Source organism: Perna viridis, chromosome 10 (assembly GCF_037379345.1).
Source record: "Perna viridis isolate PV_CMFRI_1.1 ecotype Kerala chromosome 10, ASM3737934v1, whole genome shotgun sequence".
In the NCBI taxonomy this organism is placed as follows: Eukaryota; Metazoa; Mollusca; class Bivalvia; order Mytilida; family Mytilidae; genus Perna; species Perna viridis.
In genome coordinates, this window is record NC_142454.1 from 1284260 (window position 1) to 1305486 (window position 21227).

At 30.4% G+C, this 21227-nt stretch overlaps 1 protein-coding gene across 10 annotated transcripts in view; it reads right to left on the reverse strand.

Annotated features, from left to right (window-relative positions):
* The window catches only part of LOC148604085 (protocadherin-11 X-linked-like), a 42124-nt gene extending 20897 nt beyond the window's left edge, over positions 1–21227 (reverse strand). For 2 of the 10 annotated variants that reach the window (XM_088547766.1, XM_088547762.1), the window contains exons 1-6: positions 19784–21227; positions 16820–16909; positions 16225–16306; positions 15755–15836; positions 8623–8723; positions 509–565 (exon numbers count right to left, since the gene is read on the reverse strand). The gene's annotated coding sequence lies outside the window, so the exon portion shown is untranslated. Of the gene's footprint in view, positions 1–508; positions 566–983; positions 1869–8622; positions 8724–15754; positions 15837–16224; positions 16307–16819; positions 16910–19783 lie in introns of all 10 variants that reach the window. The other 8 variants (XM_088547768.1, XM_088547765.1, XM_088547761.1 and 5 more) reach the window with 7 other exon arrangements.

The following is a 21227-nucleotide window of genomic DNA, read 5'->3' on the forward strand; positions in this document are numbered from 1 at the left end:
AGTCAAAAGAACCACAGAACACCCATGTGTAACACATGTAGTCATAAGAACCACAAAAAACCCATTTGTAACACATGCAACAGATGTAGTTACAGGAACCACAGAATATCTGTGTGTAATACATGTAGTTATAAGAACCACAGAACACCCATGTGTAATACATGTCGTTGTAATAACTATCCATAAACAGTAAAGTGTTTTTTTACATGTAAAGACCACATCATAGTTTATCAACATGTTTTACAAATACAAGCACTGGAAAATATATATTAACACTTTCTATTTTTGTATAAAAACAAAACAATTAACATTTTGGAATTTAAAGGAAAGATGTTTTTTTTTATGTTTATCTTTTAATAAAACAAAGTAGACTAGCATAAATTAAGAACTTTATTTGTTTTCCAATTATAATTCATCTTAATGATGATCATAGAAAACAGAGATGGTTTTAATGTTATGTGTCATTTTGTCATTTTAATGGCTCTGATAATTACAGTACAACCCATACCTGAAGTAGTGTATCACGTTCGAAAAAAACACACAAGTCTTTCTTTCAAAATGTAATCTGAAATACAGAAATGGCATTCATTTCTTTTTTAAGTGTTAGTAATTAAAGAGATATTAATTATATGAAATACATGTATATTGCAGTTTCATCAACAAAGGGAAATAATCACACACTTTTTCCCTATAATTCTATTGAACTTGCTGTTCTGTTTATTTTGACAATTCTATGATAAACTGTAAATTCTTCTTCAATAGACCACTAACTATGTACCCATGTTTTTTTTTATAATTAGCCTGATTCTAACAGATATCAACACTTATTAGCACATGCAGTAAAAACAAAAATAACCACGGTTACAATATTTAATTCAAAATTTATATTATGTATATAATGTGTCCATGATGTGTCTATTTATGACCTTGATTACCCAATTCTAAAAGGGCCTTATAGTTGTTAGTAAAACTTGCTACCAGACCTGACTCCAGAACCAGCTACTGTTTGTGGTGGAGTAAAGATTTCGGGGTACATGACCTCAGAACCGACTCTGTCAGAGTGTTCTACTAGTGGCTGGTCTTCTACATAATTATGTGTATCAGGGTCACCAACTAAACAGTCCATGTTTTCTTTTCTATAAAATCAATTTTATCAGGGCAACATGATGAAAAAATGCCGCCATGGAAGACCTTAGAATATCCTTGAAATAGTAATATGGTTCTTCCTTTTTCTAAGTTTAGAGGGCTAAAACATTGAAGGATGTTGAATCTAGGGTTTTCAAATTATGCTGAAAATAGAAAAAAAAATTGAAAAAGTTCTTGCCATCTTAACATTTGACCTATGACCTCTAAAGTATTCTAAGTTCCAATTTTTCTGAGGATGACTTTTGTTAAAGTCTAACAAAATATGTTTAATAAAAGAGTGCTGTAGGCAGACAGACAAAATGATGAAAAAAAGGAGTAACACACACCCTTTCATAATGCTATAGGGGAGAGGACAATTACAAATCAAAATGAAGTTGTAAATAAAGTAGAGTAATTATGAACTGTCCAAAAATCAGTTAAGAATCAAATTATCACTATAAATTATAATTTAAAAAAACAAGAATTTAAATTGTAATCAGTCAGTAGGCACCAGATTTAGTTGTACATGTATGTTACTTTGTTTTCAATCACATATGATAAAATCTTTTAGGGGTTTAAATAAAGGCAGGACTTGATTCATAATTGGTGTCAACTTTCTCATAAATGAGATTTAACAGATAAAACTGAAATTAGTCTGAAAACACTCAATAGATAATTGTTCCATGTTATTATATATATACATAACTTTGACACTGTTCAAATATTAATGCATTCATCCTGACCTGAAAATAAGTATAAAAGAAAGAGGTAAATTGTTTATTAGGAAATTATCAAATGAAGCAATTTTAGTCATTTTGTAGTTTTTTTTTTTTACAAAGTACAGGTTTAGTTTTTAAATATTCTTGATTCTCTCAACTCTGAAATGTGAGTTTACAACCCATATGCATTGTTTGGGACCTGGAGTTTGTAGAATTGCCCTGAAGCATGTTGAAGAAGGTGACTAGGAGAAACCTGGCCAGGTATTGGATGATCAGCCCACAAAAATTTAAAGCTGTGTACCTCATATGTTTGAATGGGGTAGTCCCTGCTTCAAGGGTTTATATCTGGTTTAAATTAATTTTTGAATTTGTTCTTGCTATTCAAAACAAATTATGAGAATGGTCATGTTAAAATCGTTACTTTCCTCTTTCTTCTACTCCAGACCTGACTTTTCATGCGAAACTCGTCGGGTGTTCCTAGAAAAGCAGAGGATGCTTACCCTACCGCTACACCTGGTCCATGATCCCAGTATTTTTTTTTTTTTTTTTTTTTTTGGGTGGGGGGAGTCCGAGTTGCTCAATTATTTTTGAAACTTCGTATGCATTATTTGTTCTTGCCCCGGTTATGCATGAAATGTTTATGACTGGATTTTTAACAAAACAGCATTCATTTTCCACCATTGAAAAACAATTAGTTTGTGCTAGAGTACTTAGCAATGCTAGAGGTTGGCTGACAAACTATTTTCAGACTTGGTGCTATAAAATAAAGGAATGGAATTCCAACATTTAATGTTGTAGGAGAAGCCCTAAGACAGATAGGTACCACTTTTAAATGGTGGGTCGGCCATAACAATTTCATCCTTGAAGTAAATAAAAAAGAAAAAAAAACCAATTTAACAACAAAATCACAGTGCAAAACTTTCATGTTATGAAGACATTTCAAAAGAGTTTAAGAAAAAACAAGGAAACAGTCTGCACACTAAACAAAATCTTTTTACCACAAAGAAATTATGTATCAAATAGTTGGCAATACAAATGTAAATTACCACCAAATAAAATCTGATACACTTGTAGGTATAATCAGTAAATCAGTGTTATATTACGGAGATGGTATCTTACAATATACAAGGAAAGGAAAGATTGGATTATCTTACAATAATACCACCAGAGATATCAGTCCTCCAGTGCAGGTCTGGGTGGGGACTGAAGTTCCCAGAGATAAATGAAAGTGATATGGTGAAGATTTAATTCTTGATATGTTGAAGATGTTAACATTTAGTGCTCGGTCAAAGTTTTCATGCATTGTATTATAAGACTACTGTTAAAAACGAACAACCGAACTTCCATATTTTTTCAATTTTCTACTAAATAACCTCCACAGAAAACATGATATCATTATATAAAATGGTAAAGAATAGGATAGAGCAGTATAAAGAGTGATAAATATTTTCATAAATTAGCAAAAAATATTCTAAACTGAAAACAGCACTGGAATGATACAAAACACTTCCTATTATAATAATATAATGTCTAGTTACTACACCAAACTCTCATTACAACCCCGCATCAAACCATGGTATTTATATAAAACATCACCTTCCACAATAACCAAGTTAAACCATACAAGTTGTCTTCTTTGGTTAATTCATAACTTTCCTTTTCAATCCGCACTGACTCTCATTCACAAACTAGCACCCTTAATTCATAGCTTAGAGAGGGGCATTGTGACAAATTTCATGATTCACAATAGAACAGGGTGTTGTGAACATCTGAACACCCTTAGCCTCAGAACTTCTTTTATTCTTTATGATCTTGAACTAGACATCCCAAGTGGTGGGTTTTTAACATTTTCAAATACATGTTTAATCAGGTAGAAAAACAGGCAGAGTCCAGAGACATCAAAAACTTGTATTAAGTGGTAAATAAATCAACTTCAGTTTGTCCATTATCTGGTGGATACCAGGACAATCAAAATGGGAGCTTATCCAAATGCAACAAAAAGAGGGGGATGTCCCACTAGTGTTTGAAAATGGGTATATATTCTTTCTGTCCTCTTGACATTCTATACATAAGTAGATAACAAGTATATATTTTAGTTCATCTGAAATTTTATAATGATTTTCCTGATTTCTTTAAATAAAATTATTTCACAATTATTTACAATTCACTTTGATAATAAGAAAATATTTCCCTAGCAATTCTGTTCTATATAATCAAATTATCACTAAATACAGCCAAGTAATCACATAAGCAAATGATCACTAAATACAGCCAAGTAATCACATAATCAAATTATCACTAAATACAGCCAAGTAATCACATAATCAAATTATCACTAAATACAGCCAAGTAATCACATAATCAAAAAATCATCAGGAGAATTACAAATTAAATAGTGTTTGAAAAAGTACATGTATCTTGAATTCTATATAAATACTGGGATTTTAAAAAAATATCTTTCTATGGCTATTTGAGCTTTAGATCATCTTAAATGAACACTTGAAAGAAGCAACCATCAATCCATTGAATTGATACAGCTCCTAGCTTGGACGGAGCCATCTTGCAATTGCACAGGGCACTGTATAATGATGTTGTTTTAATTAAAGGGGAATTTAAAGTATTCACACTCATGAATAAAACATTTAGAAATGTGTAAAGCCAACACAGCCATACCGTTATTACAAACTAAAAATGTCCACAGTCAATTTAAATATACTGAAAAGGTGATGAGCTGTAGTGATTCAATATGATTTGAATTTGCTGCAGTAAATACAATAATATGGATAGAAATGTAACATGGATGTGACAGAAAAGAAATAGTGGGTTTGACAGGACAGTAAACCTTATTCCAGATCATCATAGTCCCCATGCACCTTGTTCAAGATAGAATCTAATTTTTTTAACTCATTATTGGTTTTCATGATCCTTTCACAAAGGCATTGCATTCAATGGATATATACCAATAACATACAAAATTAAATTAATTTGAAAAAAAAAAATTAATGTTACAAATATACCTAATAAGTATTGTCCAAGAGGGAATGTTGTGTTTGTATTTTAAGAAAAAAAAATCAGAAAAAGTTATTAAAATAACATTGAAACTTTTTCTGAAAGCTGTTATTAATTCTTTTCACAAATTCTGTAAATGGCTTTCTCCAGTTCAACTCCAGCCAAACAGACACACTATTACGAGACAGAAAAGTAAAATAATGCAATAAAATTTTCTTTCAGGAACCAAGCAATCAGCCCTTCACACAGCATAAATTATCATTCACGATATTCAATAATAAACATCGAACACTGAAAGTTTAATTGCAAATCATTAATGTTTTAACAAGGCCTATTTTACAATATTATGTCTATTTTCCATTGAGCACTCATCCTTGTCCCATTAAACTGAAAGTAACACATGTGAAATTACAAACCAATCAGTATGGTACAACCTTTTAATGATTGCCACATTTATGATAATTATGACATTCAAAAAATTATGACTTAAAATTCATATCCTTATTAACCATTATGACAACTAAAAGGTATTTTCTTATGGCTTTGAGGGTAAAAAAATTCCTACTACAATTCTGTCTAAGATAACAAATTAAGACAATGTATAATATTTCACACATTTCAAACACATGTATACATATATCTTCATTCTGTTTTAGAATAAAGTCTATTTTTTTTTTGGCAAAAAAACTTACATCGCATTGATATAAAAGAATAAAATGATAAGGTAAAAATATTTACAGTACTCATTTGTTTGTAAAATCAATAAACTTTCTCAAGGGAAAAAACATTATTTTTTAGTTATTTTCAATATTTGAATTTACATTGTTAACACATTTACTGCATCCTTATATTGGTCAGACATTTAACAAGCTATGCCAGTACTCTCTTTGGCACATGTATTTCCCTTATTTAAGTATAAAATCTATTAATACAATCATATCCTTCATGATACAATCTTATGATTGTAGTTTCATTGATAGAATTTTCTCCAATGTCTTTTTGATCTACATTTATGTCCAAATTGTTGTTCATTTCATACCTGATCTAGATTACAGATATATAGCAAAATTATACAGATGCACATTTGGTAGAAACTTTGTGTGTTAGAAGCCATTAGGGTCACCAACGATTTAAGAATCAAGAACTAGAGTTTCATGATCAATTTCACATTCTGCCTGTATGAATCAGTGTTTGTATAGCTATTTATTTTTAATAGATTGTGTCATGTTCATCTTTCTCCATTGATTACTGTACTGAATAAAAATGTTAACTATAAAACAATTACATCTTGCATGACACAAGTTATCAAAGGGAAGATCCATACATACTATGACCTTTAACCTCTATATTTGTCATATCAGATTTTAGATTTCCTTTCACTGCAAGCATGGTAGCTCTAGTTATTTCAGATGTTTACTAGAAGGTTATCTTTGATGAATGTTAATTTGTGGCTATCTAAATTATTCCTAAATCAGATTCTAACTACAAAATGTGCAACATATACATAAAAGTCTATGCATTATTCAATTTTAATATCTATATTACAAGGCTCATGATTGGCTCTACTCTAACTTAAAACTCTATGTAGCTTCAGAACCTCAGAACTGCTTCACAAATTGCACCTAGAAATTTTGCAGTTAAAATATGGGATTGTGTGGAACAGTCAGTAATGGTCTATGTGGGTCCAAATTGAATGAATAAATTAAACAGTAAAATTTACATTTCAAGCCTGAATTAAGAAAATCATATATTAGAATTATGGAGATAACCATATGGTTTTGCTGACATCTATCTGTAGTTCACAGTTGCAAATATGCAATTACTTGGCTGTGGCCCTACCTGTTGCAAGGTAAACTACACGTTGCAAGTTAAACTCAATTTGCACCCATACAATAACAGAGGAATGTCTGCTAAACTGCATGAACAACACAGATTTCAGTTAACATGTTTAACTACACCATGTACACTGTACAAAACAATTTGCTCTGAATTTTTTTTTTCCAATAAAATCCTGAAGCAACAAGAAAACCTAAAGAATATTATTCTAAAATCAATCTATTTTCTACCAAAAGTAAATTTAAAATTCATACAAACATGATCAATACAAATTCATGTCTCCCAAATAAAGATTACTTCTCATCAACCGAAAAATTAAAACTATTTCACATGGTTTAAATAATGTTTTTGTGGTTAAATATCATAAAGTTGTAACAAGTGTATTACAAGTGAAGAAACACAAAACCAATGTTAAGTTAAAATTTATGAATGAATAAACATTGCATGTAAAAAATACTCAAATTCTACGACTTTTCTTGAGAAAGGTCATAATAACTGAGACCTTGGAACAGATATTTAGAACCCTTCTGACCCTTTACTAAATACAACCTTATTATAACCTGACCTACACTTAACAAGATAGTAAGATTAAAAGGTCTGTACAATAATCACTTTTATGGATAATTTGCACATTGCAACAAAAAAGGGCAAGATATTATCATCAGAGAAAACTGCTTAAATATAATACTTCACTTCCTTTTTTTTAATGGGTTTTAAAGAATTAACTTAATCCTAAATAATCCTTTCCCAATTATTTAACGTGGATGACTTACAGCAGTACAAGTATTTATGAACAAACTGTAGAAAATTAGTATCATAGAAACTGAACAATACATGTATAACTTCATTTTTCATAGGTCTTACCCCTCTCCACAAAGGACATGCACTTTCATAACATGGCGACAAGGTTAGATATCCAATAAAGGTCCAACTTTACAGTAAGCAGATAATTGTTTCACCATGGATATAACTCTGACCTTACGCCTAAGCCATACTGAACTTTCACAGCCATTAAATAGTCATTGAAATGTCATTAGCTGTAAAAAAACTGAAACCTTACTTTAATATTTAGGTCTTTGATGCACATTGGCTATTTAAATGCAATTTAAAACCTACTTAAAACTCATATTTCAAAGGTGCAGAGTGACCACCTTTTTCAATTTCAATTTATCGCTAATATGCACAAACTTAAATTGAAATACTTTCAAGACAAGCAAAGCATTTTGCACCAAATGGGAACAAATAACAAAAGACTTGTTGAAACTTTTAAAGGAAAGACAATTTTGACAAATACATTTATAGAAAGTAATAATTTATATTTTCAATTAAAATATAAATGTTGATATATACTAAAGATTGCTCCAATACTATTAATACTTATGTTTTAGAAAATTGAATTACAAGATTTCCTACATTGTCTACTTTGTCAATATAATTTTTCTTTAATCAATTGGAAATTTGCATTCATGGTTTTAACAACCATAAACACAAAAATTGGTATTCTACAATAAATTGTTCTTCTACAGTAGTTTGTATACACTGTGGCAAAATGTCACCCCTTATTATTTATGTATTTATAATATATTTAATTATTTATGAGTTTCAAGACATCTATCTGATTTCTTTTCTTCCTTTTAATGACTAACAATCTGTTCATCATGTATTCCATAATGAAAGGATTTATTTTTGTGATTTTTTGTCAGAAATAAAAATGCCGGCAAAAATACACTGGTTTACAGTTAGTTGTATAAAACCATATATCAATATATCTTTTATAAAATATCTATCAATCACAAATTTATGAGATGGTATTTTTATTCAAAAAACTAAATGTTCTGTAAATAAACATGTAATATAACATTGAATATCTACAATTTTACCTTTAAAATGAATTAACATGTGGTTTACTAAACACAATATTTTAAGTACTTACTGTAATAACACCCCACTTTATCTTCAAGTCCCTTTAACAATTACCAGGACCGTGCAGGTAAAACTAAGGTAATCCAGGTGAAATTCTGTTCCTGGCTTAACCTGTCAAAAAACTAAGATGTCAATTATAGAGAAAAGAAATCTTGTGACAAGTATAATTTGTTATTCATCATCATCTCTCTATCTGTAATTATTGTACAGAATTCACATTCTTTATTATTGTTTTCCTCTTTTGTCTCTTTAATTTAGTTTTTATTATTTTTCACCATATCTTATGTTTCATTCATTTTTTATTATTTTTCACCATCTTTTGTTGAATTCAATTTTAATTCTTTTTCACCATCTTTTTTTTTCATGCATCATACATCAGTGAAATAACTGAATTTTATCCTTCTGTTGTTTGGCCAAGGTAAATTTTTGGAAAGGTAATCTTTAGGCAGAGTTTTCACAAGACTGTGGAGAGTACCAACCCTTGCTTCCAGTTTTTGAGGAAAGTAATTCTAGAAAAAGTTCAATTTAATTTAAATTTGAAAGAGAAAGATAAGATTGGTGTTATATAATTTACTGATTCCATCCCAAATTAATGAGTTTCAAAGTAATTTAAGAATAATTCAGTTTTAACTTTACTTCCAGCAGAGGGTAACATTCATTGCATTTTATTTAATATCCTAAGCTAGTACTCAGTAAGGTCTAATGCACAGAGAAAAAAAATACTTTCATGTAACAAAAATGGCATAAAAGTTCTGATTGATTTGAACTCCATGTCCTAGTAAGTGTTTAGAAAAATGCTCATCAAGTGAACAGCAAACAAAACAAATAAAATTCAAATTGTAAGAGTTTGACAGAAGTATTCCATTGTTTGTAAAATTTCCTTCTTTTTTTATGACACATACTTTTTATGATTCATATATAAATACTTTAGGATAATTAATCTCAAAGAAACACATATAAATTTTAAGATTTCCTACAAATGATGACATATTAGTCTTAATTGTTCTTGTTAATTGTCCTAAAAAACATTACATGAATTTAGGAAAAAACACAAAATCTTCGAATCAAACCTCCAATTCAGACTTTACAAGCATTATCTTTTAAAAAAGATAGCCGACGCAGTAAAATTTTTTCTTTTTGCTTATACTTTTCTACATTTCCTCAGGAAATAACTCATGGCACACAATATCAAATTTCGATACAGTTTTTTCGAACACCACTAAGTTATCAGTATTTGGCCAACAGGGAAACCAAATTTTGATCAGATGACTTTCGTTTCCATGGAAGAGTGTCTTTACAGACAAAAGGTAAAAAACGAAACTATACTGCTTATGTTAGAAAACATTTACAATTTCAATTTAAACAATTATTGTAATAAATCATATACATGTACCGGTATGAATGACAATGTTAACAAAAATATCTCTAACATAACTGAAGGAGGTTTTTCTTTGCCAATGAATGAACCATAATTTTTGAGTTGACAATTTTTGCATAAGACTAGCAGAAATATTGATCTAACTTTCAACAATTAGAATAATACTACAGGGCTAGCTTACAAATTGTCTGACATATCTCCTAAAAAATTGAAAGAATGAGAGTACTTACAAGATTTGACAGACACCAAACATATCTGTAATACAGTAATTTTAGGGGGTCTGAATACAATTTTGACCTCCTTAATATCATTATAGTGTTTAGGATGCATTTGCTAATCATACATAAATTTTCAACCTGCCTTGTACAACCATTCATAAGCACCAGAAATAAAATGCTTTACTTATCTAAATTTTTGCATTAAAATTTTGTCATTTTGTAACAGCATATCATCAAATTTCAGAAGAATCCTGCTACATGTTAAAACAAACAAACCTCCCCAATGGCTAAGGTAACATCTAGTTCAACACAATACAAGCTGAGAAATTTAGTGGAAAAAAAGTAATTAGAATGGCAAGACTTCCTTAGCCATAAGGCCTTTATGTCAGCTAACAAATGAGGCTTGCTAGATACTTGGCTATTATTCAGGAGTTTTACAATGACAAAACTTGGACCCTCAGTCTGTAGTTTGACCAACTATCATTCACAGCTGACAGCTTGAGTGTTATGAATCGCAGCTGGGATGTATCTTCAAGGAATAAAACTAGTTTTAACATCATCTAGAATTTGTTTTTGTACTTTAATGTACCAATTCATTTGTTAAAAAAAAACAACAAAAAAAAACAGTAAAACCATAAATAAACATGTGAAGTACAAACAAGGATAATTAGAATCCTATTTTAACAAATTTGAATGTTGCAAAACAATTGTGATGACATAGTGATGACATAATAAATAGAACGATCTCTAATCTGAGGATGGCCATTTATGATATGCAATATTCTAAATAAAAATGAAAAGCTGCCTGTTTTAAAAAAGCAGAAAAAAATCAACTATCAAGGAACTGAAGAGTTACTTCTAAATGATATTTTGTCAAAAAAAACCCTGAATAATATGACAGCTAGTACAAGCATTAAAAGAATATTCTGGTTATAATCAGATTTATATACAAAGCAGATGCATTACTGGTTTATCCCACCTTATGAAATTGCAAATTAAAGAAAAAAAACATACATCATGAAAAATGCTAAAAAGGAATATAATTCAATGCTATAAGTAATCAACGATATTTGTTATTTAGTATGCAAACATGTAGTGAGACAAGTGAATTTAATTGTCTTTTCCTTGAGGAAAAAATAAAGGGCCCCTCTGGGTTCTTCTGTAAATATCCTATATATGTAGAATGTAAGACTAGAACTATGAATGACTAAAAAATATTCTGACAGAAGAGACAAAATTTGTCGACAAGGAAGTAGATGATTGCACAAGTGCAGAGGGCTGATTTGTCTTTTCAATATGACACTGAGCTCCGCCCATCATAGGCATAGTCCAAAATCATATCAACAATTAACTTCACTTGCAGTATAAAAGTGAAGCTCAGTTTGACACTAGGAATTTAATATCATGGCATTCTACAGTCTGTCTTATCTAGAGAGGAAATTTCAGAATAATGAATATTATTCAATCTAAAGTCTCAAACTGTCTATACTATTAATATTTGGCTCTAGATTAAAGTTACATAATAAATACATTGATTTGTTTTATTGTGTCTAGTCTCCTAATAACGTAATGGAGAAAATATCTGTCTACAGACAAAAGGACAGGCACTTTTAACACTTTATAATCACCTGCCTAATTAATATAATCCTTGACACCTTATAATGATTCAACAGAGTTCACTCTGGTATGTTATACATCCTTACTACTCAGTCTTAGTCAAGAGTACTTGAGTGTTTGTATCTAAAGTGAGGCCAACAATGGACACCAGTAGGGGACTCTCTGATATCTCTGGAAATTTGTTAATGGAACTAGATGTAGAACTATAACACTGAACAAGACATATACATTAGAGATAAATACCTTCAATTGTTTAAGTACTATATGTTGGCTTTATATGACACCATTTTCAAATATTTCGAGAAAACCATAAAGTATGGGATGGGGCACCAGTGTCATGCTGATCAAGATATTGAATTATTACCAATGAAGCAATATTGTTTCTGCTTTTTTTTCCGTTTCAGTGTACTAGCTGACTCTTTCAGTGTACTAGCTGACTCCTTAAGCTTACTAGCAGACTCTTTCAGCTTACAAGTGGACTCTTTCGACAGAACTATAAAACAGTTTTATTTAAGAAAATTTTATTGTATGGTGTTATTGCCAGTGTAACTCAACTGTCTTAGAAGACCCCTATCTTTCATTACTTGGATTGGACAAAAAAATGCTTCCAAATATAATTTGTTAGCAAACTGCTGTTTTCTGAATTTTAAATTGTGCATTTATACATATATCACTAAAACATAGAGTCAAACTGAGAAGATGTTTGTTAACATTAATGAAATAAGACTTGTTGTCACAGTGACCATCAGCCTTGTCGGTACAGACATGACATTTTTGTAAATTCATCTTCCTCAATAGATTGAATAGTTTTGGACACATCAATGGAAGTGAACAATACCAAAGACTAAAAGTAGAATAATCAGACAAAATGGTGACCTGTATTTGACCAATGAGGGTAAACAAACCATATTTGTTGGGTAAATATGACAAATAATATCCAGCCTCTGGCTGTTTGTATGCAATCCTGGCTCAACAAATTATATCAATTTAACTTTATTTGCAGAAAAAACAGAATATCATTTAAGAGACCAAAAATTTATAAATTGAAAGTTTCTAAAAATGGGATAAAATAAAATAAAATGTATTAATTATTTTCTGCACAGCAAGAAATGAGTATCAATGAATAAAATTAATATAAAACCACCTGCTATATGGAATTGATCGGTCCTTTTAGTAAGGTACTTCCTAAAAGACTACATGTATCTGAGCTTTTCTAAAAGACTACAAGTATCTCTAACTTTTCTAGACTACATGTATCAAGTTTTGAAAAAGTCAAATTCTATTTTTAAAATGTGCAAACCAAATCTCATGAAATTTCCTTACAAAGCCTTTTATTTTCATATAACTTTCCTCTTTCCAAACCTATTTTTTTTTTGGGGGGGGAGAGAAGGGAAAGCTGTAGCTTTAAAATAATGCTTTAAAAATATATTTAAGGAATAAAGAATATTCCAAAATTATTTCAATGTCATGATTCAGTCTTAGTGTAGTATTACAGTCTCTGGATACCATGTCAGATAAATGAAATGTGGTATTTTAATGACTTAAGAAATTTTTATGCAACCAGCTGTTTTATATACAAAACTATAATGATCTAATAATAATAAATGATAAACAGCAAAGAATTTCATCAAAGAACTGAATAAGAAAAAAATAAAAATATGTGTTGCCAGCTGCATACTGAAGCAGTAAATATCATCTTACTGAATACATGTAACCAATTCCAGATAAAATAATACTACATTTAAGACCAAAAATTTGATATTAAAAAAGAATAAAAAAATAAAAATAACAATGAGTCCTTCATATTTTAACTGTTGTAAAAAGACCACAAGAGTTCCCTTTTTATCTGATATAATTTGACCCTTATTTTACAAACCACCATTTCTATCATCATCAAAACATTTCAATGGAAATGTAATTCAACACTTAAAAACATTTTGATCATAAAAATTTCAATTTCAAAAGAGAACCCATTTGACCCTTGAACTTGTTTTTCTAATCATTTTCTGGATAAATGAGATTTTAAAATGTCTTTCAATCTTAAATGTAGTGTAAAATAATGGCATGTTTTACAACTGAACACATATAGATCTTTTCTACATAGATTTGTTTATAGAACAACATGTTACATTTTATGCTGGAGTTGGTGAGGGTTAGTTCAATAATATTATAGAGAGATTTTTACAAAGGAAACATGAGTTTGAATTAATCAGAAATATGTTTCAATGTAATCATTAGCAATATTCTTTGTCACTTCATTTTTCTGAACAAATGAGGCTTCAAACTTCTCATGTGAAGAGACAAGACAATGGAAACAATGATACATTTTATATTACTTCCCATGATGCTTCATGTGACAACTAAGTGATTTCATAAAATAATATTCAACCTGAATTTTATAGATTCTATGTTTTTGATGACAAAAGTAAAATTCAAAGGCAAATTGAAAAATTAAAAGTATGTGATCTTTTTGTGTTTAACTTTTTTCAAAATTCTCACTCCAAACAAAAATATAATAAAAATGGTTGAATCTGCAAAACACGTTAAGAATTAAGTTTTTTAATCACGTTTCAATTATCTATTTAAAGCTATGTAGAAGCATGAAGATAGTCATTTTCATTTAAAGATTTATAAGACATCCATATTTTGTTCTTATTCTATGGAAGATAAGGAGCCTCAGATGAATATAAACCTTCCTCAATAATCATTTGTTCTAACCAATGTTTTTTGTCATGAAGTTAACATTGTTATTCGTTTTATGTTTCTTCTATAGATTTGGTCAATTTTCGTCATTCATGAATAGTTTCACGTCATTTATTTTGTGGTCTTTTACAGAATGCTTTATAGTGTGAGTTTTCATGTGCAGATTCAAGCAAAGACATGCTGGGTGTATGCCCCCTAAAATTGGAAGGGGAAGGGAGGTTTATTGCATGAAATCTTAATTTTTTTCAGAAATCCTTTTCCTTGAAAATTTTTCTTCACTCGATTCACTAAGCCTGAATTCTATTAATGCCATCCTCAACCTGAAATCCTGGGTCCAACCCTGACTACTGAACATAAAGTTGTGATAAAACTTTCAAATGTTTTTTCTAAAAGGTTAGATAACCACAATGTTACTATAATTACATAATATACCAGTTATATTATGGATGTCCTATCTGCATAAATAGATTAAGAATTTAACTGGCAGATTCCAACTGTTTTATAGTTAATATACTGTTACTACTAACAGTATGAATATAGAATAACATTAATGTCTTTAGTCATCTATTGTTACCACCAGAAAAGATACAGAACTCCATTTATTGTAAATCTTTAACTAAATGTCGAAGATTCACAATATAACAATAAAAAATCACATTCACAAACACAGAATCAAATAAAAGTCACTTCAAAAAAGAATTTAACTAATTCATTGAAGGATTCGAACAAGTGAGTTACATTTCAGTAGCAATAGTGGTCTATACTGTATTGTGGACTACACTGTAAATCTCATTATTAACCAATCTTGACCCTAACTGGGTGTGTTTATGGGTTAGTACTGAAATCAAATGACATTATTATAATTTCTGTTTCACTACAGTGTGCACTACAGGTATTTAATTATTTTAAATTGACAGAAACAACATTTTCAGTGTCAAAATTTCATAAGTAGATTATCTAAAAAAAAAGTCACATTACAAAATTTGGTCTAGGAAATGACAGACACAAATTTTCATCAGAAAGTGTGCTACTTCTGATATCAAATTATTCAAAAATGAAGAGAAAATAACCAAAACAAAAACACTACCCAAAAAACCCAAATAACTTATTAGAACTTAAAAAAAACAGAAAGAAGAACAAAGTAGATAATTGAGACCAAGATGTAAATGTAGATGATATGTATAAAACTCTGTTTCTGTATCATTTGAGGTATAAAATCTACTTACTATACTGATCAACCATTTCTTTGGCCTGCAACATCCTCAGTAAAAAACAGTTCACTTTTCCTGTCCAAAACTCATCAGAAATCTAAAAAACAGACCTTTTTTCTAGAGACTGATATTAAAGAAAATTGAAGCTGATAGGAGTCCCTCAACTTGTGGGCCATACCATCCACAATAAATATTTTGACAACATGTAATACAATAAATTTACTAAGGTATCATTAAATTTACTAATGTTGCATAAAGTAATTTGATTTTATGGGTACTTTAAACAGATCACAACAATGGACAGAGGTAAAGATCAAAAGTCAAATAGATAAAGACCTTAAACACCTGAGGCAGTCTTACCTGTGTGAGTTATGCCCCCTGTTTAGTATTATCTATATTGGTACAAATTACAGTCATTTACCAATAGAAATCCAGACAAGTGCCCCTGGGTGGCTGGTCAGTATCATATAAAGTTTTATACTTACCTGGTGTGTTTACCTGTGTCCACTTCTCTTTGATCTTTGTAATCAGCATTATCACTTAATTGTCAATTTGCAGTTATGGCCCCTGTTTGAAAACAATCAAATTCTAATTCAAGAACTAACAAATAACTGTTACAGAAGTTTACTACATATAATTACATAATGTATACATTGTAATTTATCTAGCCAATATCTGTCGAGACATTGATGCTTCTACTGTCTTTCATAAAGCATTACAAAATATTTCAAAACATTGTAAAAGTAAAGAACTTTACCATGACAACTGTTTTGTTCTCTCTGTGAATACTTTTTAGTTCATTTGTATTGTACAACTTCTTTTGAATCTAAAGCCCTATTTATCATCCCAGCTTTGTCTTTCCCCTTGTTTCTACCTTCATTGTTTCTACTCCTAATTTGTATGTTATTTTTATTGTTTCTTTCTTTGTTTTATCCATGAACTTTCAATTTATTTATTTCACTGACACGATAGTTTCCTTCATTTTAACTTTTATCTTGGAAAAAATGTACAAAATGCATTCTGTTCATTTATTGACCAGTCATATTCAATCATCCCCATCAGTCTGCCTGTATCTCATACCATTCTTCATATTCCTTTTTCTTCCATTCATTCTCTTTCATTTTTGCCAAGACACTTGATAGCGCTGTGTTTATGTCAATCACTAACAATCTGGAAATATTTAAAAAAAAAAAAAAAAAAAAAAGAAGTTTTTGAAGGCAGCAGATCAGACAGTATCGTATATTTCAGTATTGCTGAAATATTTTTTTTTGAAGTAATAATTTTTATGTTATATCAGGAAGCATTTTACAAAAAACTGAGTTAAAATTTAACATTGTCTGTTTAAGTGTCATTCAAAATGAATGCACATCTGTAAAATATCTACAGATATATAGTGAAATTAACAGAACCTTAGATAATTATTATCTTAAAGGCTTATTGGACAAATGTCAATCTTGAGTAGTATATAAAACTGAAATCATATAGCTTCAATCTGTCTGTCTGTCTGTCTGTGTGTATTTTGTACTATAATTTGAAATAGCTTTTTAAGGATTTAAATGAATTTCGGATACAATATGGATCTTCATGGAAGGAACTTCCTTTTGGAAAAAAGTAGCACCAAAAAATTAAGGAAGAGTATAAAATGTCTTGATAGAGCAGATGTTAATAAGAGTCTGTAAAAACCAAAAGACAGTATGATTAGAACTCAGTATATATGATTGTACCTTTACAACAGATATCTTTGAACAAGACTGAAATATTTTTAGCAGGGAGGTGTATTACTGATTTTCTGATACCTATCAGTATCATCACCCCTTTCTTTATAAGTTAACATTATAGTCACAACATATCTCTAGGGGATAAACATGTTCTTCCTTGCACTGTAAAACATAATTTTATCACTTTAACATAAAACCTTGTTTTTTTTCCATTGAAACATTACCTGAAGCTATTTTTATCACCTTTGTTGTCACAAGTATCCATCTTAATTGAAAAATGATCATAAATGATGGTCCTGTTTACATGTACTTCAGATATTCAGTTTTTCAGTTTTTCAGATATTTTATCTACATGTACAATAACCAGAAGTTAAGCTGACAACCTGCATTTTTTTCAGGAAGTCCAGAATATCATTAAATAAACTACCGTAATTCATTGGGCAGTATAAATTGTTTTTGTCTATGGGGTAAGAGAAATAATCCATTTCTAAACAAGAAACACATTTAAACATTTTTCTAAAATCTTTCAGAAAATGACAATTATGATAAAAATACCAATCATAGTTGTACATTAGGTTAGGAAAGTAATGAAATTAGTCAAAACTGTTTTTATAAGTGCCACTGAAATAAATCCTCCCATATTTTTAACTACTGATCACTAAACAACCAGGCAATTTTTTTATAACCCCCTTATGGTACAAACACAACAAAGAAGGAACTGACAAATGGAAAACCACAATACAAAATCAGTACATTCTATCATCCCAAAGAGGAGACACACATGACACGTCAAAATCAGTATACACCCTGCTCCCACAGAGGAGCCACACAACAAAATCAGTACGCCCTGCTCCCACAGCGGAACCACACAGCAAAATCAGTACACCCTGTTCCCACAGAGGAGCCACACAGCAATATCAGAAAACTCACTTCTCCCACGAAGGAGACACACGCCAAAATCAGTACAATCCCTTCTCCCACGATGGAGACACACGCCAAAATCAGTAGACTCCCTTCTCCCATGAAGGAGACACACATGACATGACAAAATCAGTACACTCCCTTCTCCTACAGGTCTCACCACTTCAGGGTCAAATGGCCACCTCCTATGTAGTACCAAAAGCACACTTACCTGAGATCTATGCATTGTAAGTGCATAATTTGTGTGTATTCTGATCAAAAGTTACGTCAAAATAAAGCTGAGAATGTGAACTTCTGAATCATATTTGTGATTTACTACAGAAGTGTATAAGTATTGTTTACATGCGTGAGTACTTTACCTCCATGCTGTCAGTTAGCAAAAAAGGTAAGAATGTGGATTTTCGGTATTATCAATTCAATTTTGTGAAGGGTTTCTACGATCATTGTACCATTAGCATAATTATTTTTCAGGCTTTACAATGGTATGTAACTTTATGATGTCATTTGTCCTCGGAATTCACAGTGAAACTTTGAAATTTTACTGTTTTAATTGTAATGGAAGTGTTACACGTGGTTAATGAGCCCACAGAGTAGCCACACAACAAAATCAGCCCACTCCATTCTCCAACAGAGAAGCCACACGACAAAATCAGTACACTCCCTCCCTCCCTCCCCCCCCCCACGCAGAAGCCACATGACATTAACACTAGAAATTTACTTGCATAATAATTAAATTCACAATTAGCTTGTGGGACTGGGTCCTAAATAAACTGCCCTACAAGTTGTAGGCTACAACAATTAGTTAATGACTCACATTATTTCCTTTGTAAGGTTTATAAGGTATTTACACTTTGAAACAAAATGGATAACCAGATATATCATTGATAAGTTACCAATGATAGGAATAAATGGCATTTTGTTTTTTACTGAGACTTCATTGTAAACATCAGGTTCGTCCTGGCAGTCTTACATGTCTGACATGCAAACTGTGATAAAATCATTCTCAAAAACAAATTGCCATTAATTTCTTATTGCAAGAGTGCATTCAAATTAAGGTGCGTTTGACTTTTAAATTTGGTCCGTCATTTAATATGAACTGATGATGTAATGAATGATTAATAAATGAAATGACTTGGATAAAATGTATATCATATTTTATCAAAATCAATAGTTTTAATTAAATAAAACCAAAAATATGGAAAGCTAAATGGACCTTCCCGTGACATATAGTTTGAAGATTTCAAAATAGAATGTTACACGAATTGCAGACTTGAAATTTTAACAGTTAATATTCATGAATAGCAACTGTCCAGTGAAATATTACTTTTTATTCATACTATAATTATTCAAGACTTTACATGCTAAATACCATATGGTAATGTACATTGCCTTCAACTCTAAATACCTTTTATGCTGTTGTATAATGAAATTAAAAGGAAACTGTTCTTTTTCAGGTTTATTTTGTTATGATTTCTCTCTTGCAGAACAACTTCAGAACTATCCATTATAGTTTCCAAGAAATCCCAGACTTTAACTACAAACATCACTTCCTCCTTCCAAGGGCAATTAATCTAATGAGGAGTTGTCCAACTTCAAACAAAAGCAGAATTGTATAGGCTTTAATTTCATTAATTAACTTATGGTACTCAAGATATTCCACAAAAACTGAAAAACACTAATACCGGTGTCTCATTTTCACCTTTGAAAGGCATATCTCTAGTAGGGAGTTATCTTACAACTTCAACTCAATGGAGACTTTTATAGCATTTTAAGTTAACATTTGTGCAGTAGAGTTGACTTTACTTTTGTCTATCACTCATAGTTTTTCAGATTTTTGACTGGTTTGTTTTGGAAACACTTTTAGTTCTTTATAATGCTTGTCAAAAAATGGCAAAAAATATTAAGGGAAAGCAAAAACAATTAGGGTCAGTAGGGTTTAGCAGAAGGTAATTTTATGTTAGGCTTTAGTGGTTTCAGAAGATACGACTTTAAAAAAAAAAAACATTTCTAAAGCAGGAAAACAGATGATAACAACCCTAAATTATGACAATAGCTCACAAGGACAAGGTGAACTAAAATCAGATAAGGCCAAGAAAAAAAATATGTCTGTTTAGGGTTACTCTATGTTTTTCTGCCTACCCTAGCACATTTTATTGAATTTTTTTTATGAAATGCTGCTGAAGTATCATGTTTACTTAAACACTATTAAAGTCAAGAAATCCTCCATTTGTATCTATATAAAAGTTTCTAAAGAAAAATTAGTACTTACCTACACTACTTCCAATGTAACTAATCTTTAACAGATATATTTTTTTCTTGACCAACATGTAAATTAAACATGATGTAAAATAGCTACTTATGCCCCCAAAAATGATAATGTCTCTTACCTGCTACCCTACCTACCCAATTTTTTTTACCCTTACCCTAAAGATTTTATGGCCATTTTGGCTAAAGCACTGTTTAAGTCTAGATTGGTTTCCCAATAACTCAATGTAAAATGTTTTTGAAACATAAAATAATTTTACCACCTGCCTACCCATTTTTATTTCTTGCTGTTGACAGGAAACAAGACTATCATTATTCCCGGCCTTTGCTATTGAAATTCAATTAAAACAAAAATGGTGCCAATTTTGGAGCGCGGCTGAAAAACTAAAGTTTTTTTACTTCAATGGGTCTAGAAAAGTTAAAACTGGGTATGAAACTAAAGTTTATACTATTAACCAAATTATGTATATGCTTTTTTTTGCAGTAATTGACCCTTTTGTGCTGTGGAATAACCAATAAGCATACGCAAAGCATGCTCAATTTTCATTTCCGCGAGGAAACTTCTTTTGTTCTAACCAAGCCCT